Source organism: Fukomys damarensis, unplaced genomic scaffold (genome assembly GCF_012274545.1).
Source record: "Fukomys damarensis isolate Sample0158 unplaced genomic scaffold, DMR_v1.0_HiC HiC_scaffold_36, whole genome shotgun sequence".
NCBI lineage: Eukaryota > Metazoa > Chordata > Mammalia > Rodentia > Bathyergidae > Fukomys > Fukomys damarensis.
In genome coordinates, this window is record NW_022900948.1 from 43,125,547 (window position 1) to 43,133,119 (window position 7,573).

A 7,573-nucleotide genomic window follows, 5' to 3' on the forward strand; every position below is an offset into this window, starting at 1 on the left:
GCAAACAGAATACAGAGGATTATTAAGAAGATCATCCATCCTGACCAAGTCGGGTTTATTCCAGAGATGCAAGGGTGGTTCAACATACGAAAGTCAATAAATGTAATACATTATATTAACAAAGTCAAGGACAAAAACCATATGATCCTCTCAGTAGATGCAGAAAAAGCATTTGATAAAATTCAACACCCATTCATGATAAAAACCTTGCAAAAAATTGGAATAGATGGTCTACACCTCAACTTAGTAAAGGCTGTCTATGAAAAACCATCAGCCAACATCATATTAAATGGCCAACAATTGAAAACCTTCAAGTTAAAATCAGGAACAGGACAAGGATGCCCATTATCATCACTCCTCTTCAATATAGTTCTGGAAACATTAGCCACAGCAATTAGACAAGAGAAAGAAATTAAAGCAATAAAGATAGGAAAGGAAGAAGTTAAACTGTCATTATTTGCTGATGATAAGATACTCTACATTGAAGATCCAAAAAACTCCACCAAAAGACTTCTAGACTTAATTGACAGATTCAGTAGAGTAGCTGGATACAAGGTGAACACCCAAAAATTAATAGTGTTCTTGTACACAAATAACAGACTCATGGAGAGAGAAATAATGGAAAAAATTCCTTTTACAATAGCATCCAAAAAAATGAAGTATCTATCCCCCCCAAATATAAAGATGCGATTCAAAAATGGGCATGCAAAAATGAACAGACATTTCTTAGACAAAGAAGTAAAAGCAGCAAGTAAATATATGAAAAAATGTTCCACATCACTGATCATTCGAGAGATGCAGATGAAAACAACACTGAGATTCCACCTCATCCCACAAAGAATGGCTGCTATCAAGAAATCACACAATAACAAATGTTGGTGGGGTTGTGGAGAGAAAGGAACCCTTCCCCATTGTTGGTGGGAGTGCAGACTGGTGCAACCACTATGGAAATCAATATGGAGATACCTCAAAGAGCTTGGACTGGAGATTCCATTTGACCCAGCCATCCCTCTGCTGAGTATCTTTCCAAAAGAACTAAAAGAATCATATCACAGAGAAGTATGTGCACCCATGTTTATAGCGACACAGTTTGTAATAGCTAAATCTTGGAAACAGCCCATTTGCCCATCCATTGGAAACTGGATAAAGAAGTTGTGGTTTTTCTATAAAATGGAATATTACTCAGCCATAAAGAAAGAGAAAATAGATTCATTCATAGGAAAATGTATAAATTTTGAAGATATACACCTAAGTGAAATAAATAAGGCACACATGTGTAAATACAGAATAGTTTCTTTGGTGTGAATAATCTGCAATAACACATAAGATCCTAGTAAGATTACTGACATTTAGAAATGGGAAGAAAGGAGCTAAAGGTGTAGGGAAGCTGGGATGGGTAGGGGAAGGGTAATAAGGGAAAATAAAAAAATATGAGAGAATGAAAAGATGAGAATAGAGTGTTTGTAGATGGGGAGGGGAGTAGGAGGTGAAGGGAGGGCAGGGACAAGGGGAAAAAATGAGAACCAAGACCTGTCATGTAGAGGTACAAGATCCCAACAATGAATGTAACTGTACTGTATCGCTAAAATGTACTGATAAACTCAGTTAAAGCCGAAAAAAAAAATAAACAAAAAGAAGGATTAGGAAGTCAGAGACAGCCTTGCATGGGACCAGCTCAGATCTCGGGTGCAGTCTGTGGGTGGCCTCCCAAATCAGCAGAGCAGCTCTTTCCTCACTTTGGGAGGTGCGCTAGCAGAAGAGGCGAAGGTAGGGAAGAGATCTCTGCAGGGCCCATTCTCCCTGCACGGACACACACACACACACACACACACACACACACACATTGGTGTCACACTAGCTCTCTGTGCTCTTCTCTTTCTTTCTTTGTTTTTCTTCTTTTTTTGCGGGCGCTAGTAGGGAACGAACTCAGGTCCTTGCACCTGGGAGGCAGGCAGTGGAAGCACTGAGCTAAATCCCTGGCCCTTCTCTTTCTTAATCGGTCCTTTTCTCAAGCCTCTTGATACCTCATTATAGTTCTCCATTTGCCTGCCTCCAGGTACAGGTCAGGGCTTAGCAGAGGAATTCACTAATGCAAGATACACAAATACATAAGAAATAAGAAGGTCGGCTTACAATGGCCTCCTGCAGAGCCGGGTGTGGAAGAGTGCAGAAGGGCTTTCGGTGCACTGGAGAGCCAAGGGGTCCGTCAGAGGCCTGGAGCTCACTGTAGTGTCCCGTGGGGTCTGTATCAGGAGCCAAGGGATCTGCAAGGGAAGACGGAAAGGCCTGTCCTGGAAGCCGGGATATGACGTCCAAGGGGAAGGCGAAGACCGGACCTTTTATTCTGCTCAAGCAAACAGCCTATTGGTGCCACTCACCCAGGATGAGCTTTCATATCTTCAATGAATCGCTTCAGCCACACCCAGAACTATTCTGATCCAATCTAGTTGGGCATTTCATAATCAAGTGATGCAATCAGTTAGCTATCACAACCCATCTCTTGACAACTTGACAGACAGATACTTTTCCTTACACCATAGTCTCCAGATATACATACAAGTTCGTGATGTTACCTAACATGTTACATCTATCCTGCTTGCGAATGGAAACACACTGATTTCCACCCCAGAATAGGAGGCAAGTTTTTCTTGGGGGGTGTGTGATGCTTACTCTTAACACTTTATAATTTAAAGATTATGACGTAGGTTTAACAATGATTACAAGCCAATATTAAGTTTATCAACAATATATTACCTAGGAAGCATATTAGGAGAGAACTGTTGCAGTTACAGTCCTTGTTTCTGTCGGTGATCACAGGGTTATAGCTAGTATTTAGAACTACCTTCTGCTATCCACTCTCTAAGCCTCCACCAAGCACCTCACCGGATCTTGGTTGTTCCTCTGATGAGCTGACCCACACTTTCATTCTTGAAGGTTCTGAACCATTTGTCATCCTGCCTGAACTGGGTTGATGTAGCTTCTCATGGATCTTAGAAATGGCATGATAATAAACGCTAGAAGGCACCCTAAGGGATGTTCTTACTCCAAGTATATCCTTCCTTTCCTCCCTTGCCTAGTGACTGTCCAATCTCTCCTTAATAGTCTGGGTCAGTCACTCCTGCCAACACTGTAACTTGTTTTTGGCTGTTTCCTCAGAGGCACGAGACGACAAATGTGACCAGGGAAAAGTATTAGCTTTCAGTTCAATGGTATTGTTGCATTTCCTGGTACAAACCCTCTCCGGTTGGAGCAAAGATTTCCAAGCCAGAAGAGCAAAGGGTTAAGGGGACGGGAAGAAAAGATATTGCTAGTGGATCACTAGGCTTAATGGAGAGTGGCATCATCACAACCTCCACCTCCTTGATTCCTGGACTTGTGAATCCTGGCTGTGGGGGACAAAGTACCATCATATAGTGGATGCTGGTTCAAAACATATACAAACTTTTGAAAAACCTTGTCCCAGCCCTGCAGGCTATTGCCACCTAGCTGGCACTGGAACTGTGTCTTCTAAAGAGCATTGCACCTTTCTATCAATCCTGCTCCTTCTGGTGCTGAGGAGTGTGCTGTGACCAATGCATTCTACAAGCGTGAGCCCATTATCTCACTTCTTTGGCTGTGAAATGTGGATTTTGGTCAGAGGCAATGCTGCGTGGAATCCCATGTTGGTAGGTAAGGTATGCTATCCATAGATAGTAGTTTTGGCTGAGGTATTACACGCAGAGAAGGCAAATCCATACCCACAATAGGTGCCAATCCAGTAAGGATAAAGCACTGTCCTTTCTGTGGTAGAAGCAGTCCAATATAATCACCTGCCAGCAGATCACTGGCTGATCATCCCAGGGACTGGGGCCATACCAGGGTCTTACTGTTGGTCTCTGCTGCCCACATGCGGGGCATTCGTCAGTGACTGTTGCCAGACCAGCCTTGGTGAGTGGAAATTCATGCTGCTGAGACCATGCATAACCGTCACCCCTGCCCTCATAATCACCCTATTCATGAGCCTCATTGGGCAATGACAGGGTGGCTGAAGAAAGAGGCTGACAGCTAGCTACAGAGTGAGTCATCCCGTCCTCTTAATGGTTAAAGTCCTCTACTGCTGAGGTCACTTTTTGGTGAGGATTTGCATGGGATACAAATATTTTTACACTCCTTGCCCATGTGGAGAGGTTTATCCACATACATTTTCCCCAAATATCTTTGCCACCAATTTTTCAGTCATGTTCCTGCCAAGTTCCTGACCATTCAGCCAGACCGTTGCCCACAGCCCATGATACAATATAGAGTCACACATCTGGTCATTTTTTCTTTACCAGGCAAAGTGTACTACCAGGCCCACTGCCCAAAGTTCTGAACACTGTGAATATTTCCCTCCACCACTGTCCTTCAGGAATATCCTGGAAAGGGGCCGTGATACCACAGATGCCCACCTACTGGAGGTACCTGCATAACGTACAGAAACATCTGTAACCAGGCTTTCCCTCTTCACGTGCCTGCTCTTCCTCTGACAGCTCATGATAGGGCACATCCCATGGGGCCATGCGTGCGTACTGAGAGATGGCGGCAATATAGCAGGAATAGGAGCCATGAGCATCGGGGAGACTTCTTTATGTAACTTACTTGCGGCCTCTGGACCTGTGCTGGCTCAATCACACATGTGCCATTTCCATTGAACGAGGGACTGTGGCTGTGCACATCACACTTTATGACACAGTGGATCAGACACACCCAGCTCATGATGGGCAGCTCGGTTTGCATGGTAACCTGGTGTCCTGTGCTCAAAAGTATGGTTTCCATTAAGGCCCAGTAGCAGGCCAAGAGCTGTAGCTCAAGGGGAGAGTATTTGCTTGCAGATAGAGACAGAGCCTTGTTCCAAAATCCTAAAGACCCTCAGTGCAATTCATCTATGGGGGCCTGCCAGAGGCATTAAAGAGTATCCCTACCAGCCAGTGACACTTCAAGTATCATCGGATCTGCTGGATCATGTCCCCAATGGCAGAAGAGCCTGCACAGCAGCCTGGACCCTTAGCAGAGCCTTTTCTTCTTCTGGTCCCCACTCAAAACTATCACCCTTCTGAGTAACTCAGTAAATAAGCCAGAGCAAAGCCCTTAAGTGAAGAATGTGTTGCCTCCAAAATCCACATACACCCATTAGGCATTGTGTCTTATATGTGGTTTTAGTGGGAGCCAGATAAATAAACTTATCTTTTACCTTAGAAAGGATATCTCTACATGAGAGGATGCCTAGAAATTTCACTGAGGTAGAGAGTTCTTGAAGTTTAGTTGGATTTATTCCCCATCGTTCAGTTCACAAATGCTCCACTAACAAACACAGAGTGGTCGTTACTTCCGGCTTCCTTGATCCAATCAGCACAACGTCACCTCTGCAATGGACCAGTGTGATACCTTGAGGCAGAGAAAGGCAACTAAGACTCCTTCCAACTAAATTGTGATACAGGGCTGGAGAGTCAGCAGCCTGAGGTAGGACAGCAAAGAAGTATTGCTGGCCTTGCCAGGTGAACGAAATGGTTTTTGATGAGCCTAATGAATAGCTGGGGAGAAGAAGGCATTTTCCAGATTAATAGCTGCGTACCAAGTGCCAGGAGATGTGCTAATCTGCTCAAGCAAGGAAACCACATCTGGTACAGCAGCTGCAATCAAAGTCACCTCCTGATTCCAGTTATAGTCATCCACCGTCCTTCTCCAAGCCTCACTCCTCTTCTGCACAGGACAAATGGGGGATTAAATGCAGATGTGGTAGGAACCACCTCTCCTGCATCCTTCAAGTCCTTGACAGTGGCACTAACCTCTACTGTCCCTCCAGGGATGGGAGAGTGTTTGGGGTTTACTATTTTACCGGCAACTCTAGTGGCTTGCACTTGGCCATTCCTAAGGAAGATTCTGCAAAGTACTGAGATACTTACCAAAATTATCCTGGAACCGGGGAAATGACTACAAGATGTATTCAAGGACCTACTGGACACGTTGTGAGTCAGGCATTTGTTAAAACTCCTTTGTTCATCTGACTCCACAGGTCCCTACTCTTACTGGAGAGCTATGATGTCATCCAGGAGGATTCCAAGGTGGGGCCAAGCCTAGAAAACCTTGTGAGACCACGTATTAAAATAAAAGTAATAGAACAGCTGAGAGACTCCACAGGTCCCTACTCTTACTGGAGAGCTATGATGTCATCCAGGAGGATTCCAAGGTGGAGCCAAGCCTAGAAAACCTTGTGAGACCAGGTATTAAAATAAAAGTAATAGAACAGCTGAGGTGTAGTTCAATACAGTACTCACTCCTGAAGGAAAAAGCAGACAAGAAAGGAAGAGTAGCAAGGAAAGTGAGAGACAGCTTCATAGAGGGACACCTCAGGGCCAGGTGCAGTCCTCATGTGGCCTGCCGATCCAACAAGGAGCTCTTCTTACTTTTTGAGGTAAGCAGAGCTCAGGGTAGGGCAGAGATGCCTGCAGGACCTGCTCTCCCTGCACGGACACCGGGCTGTCAGACCCACTGCTATTGTACTACTCCTGTGCACATCTCTTCTTGGCCTTTCCCTTTCCCAACCTCTTGATATCTCATTACCCTGCTTCATCTAGATGCCTCTTGTCTGCCATCCTAGACCTGTCATGGACCTCAGGGATTGAGAGAAATGAGTCCTTGGGGGATGTTTGCACTCCACGTGTTCCATATCTCTAACCAGGCCTGGAGATGGGGTTGCAAGACAGCCAAGGCCATAGCAGTGGCAGAGAGAGTCCTAGCTCTCATCCATTCCCGCCAACTGGAGCTTGAGTCGGTGGGGCGGGGAACCCACTGGAGAAGTCTCCAACCAGTCCAGGCTGCGTTTTGGAAAACGCAGTGAACCTCCGTTAGCATTCCTAATATCACCAGCCGACAGCAGATGACACTGGACACAATCAGCTGCTGCTCACTGCTGCTGCTGGCCACAGAGCCCTGGCCACCACTGTCTCATCTTGCCTAATGCCACACACGCTGTGTCAGTTCCTGGGCGCTGCTCTCTGCTGCTGCTCTCTGCTGGCTGATGGTCTCTGGAACTCTTCAGTGACAAAAGCTCCTAGAGTTTATTGCCTTTTGTTTGAAATGACCCATCTGTCCACACTACTCAGAATAACCATCCTGAGCACTTTTGTGATCCACACTACCTCAGGAATAAATCAGGCATCAGTTGACAGAAATGCCAAAGCTAGTCTCTGTGTGAATGGGGCCTGAGCTGCAGCACACGGGATCAACACTGGAAAGAGCGCTCATAGTCTGACCCGAGAAGCCTGGGGCGTGCTGCTTCTGTAGGAGCTGCAGGCTGTGCCTGTGAGGGGCAGGGCAGGAGCCAGGGGATCCTCTGGAAAGCTAGCAGCGGGGCTTGGGATGTTAAGGATGGGCCCAGATTCCTCTCTCCCTGGTCTTAACCATGCCAGGATGTCCCTTCCCTCTTCAAAAAGTCAACAGGAGCCTCTTCAGTGGCAGGAGCAGGGGAGAGAGTCATACTGACAGTGGCTTCACTCCTGCTGGAGTGACTTGGAGGAGAGTAAGTGCTAGACAGCCAGGTAGGACACTGAGCAAG

At 45.9% G+C, this 7,573-nt stretch overlaps 1 protein-coding gene and 1 pseudogene across 1 annotated transcript in view; both read right to left on the reverse strand.

The window, feature by feature from the left end:
* LOC104860379 (neutrophil gelatinase-associated lipocalin) overlaps positions 1–2,240 on the reverse strand; it is a gene marked incomplete at its 3' end in the record, with an annotated part of 16,951 nt that extends 14,711 nt beyond the window's left edge. Inside the window, exon 1 of the mRNA XM_033759242.1 lies at positions 2,134–2,240. The remainder of the gene's footprint in view (positions 1–2,133) is intronic.
* Positions 2,241–3,203: 963 nt separating this feature from the next.
* On the reverse strand, positions 3,204–6,019 carry LOC117284317 (annotated as a pseudogene).
* Positions 6,020–7,573: the final 1,554 nt, after the last annotated feature.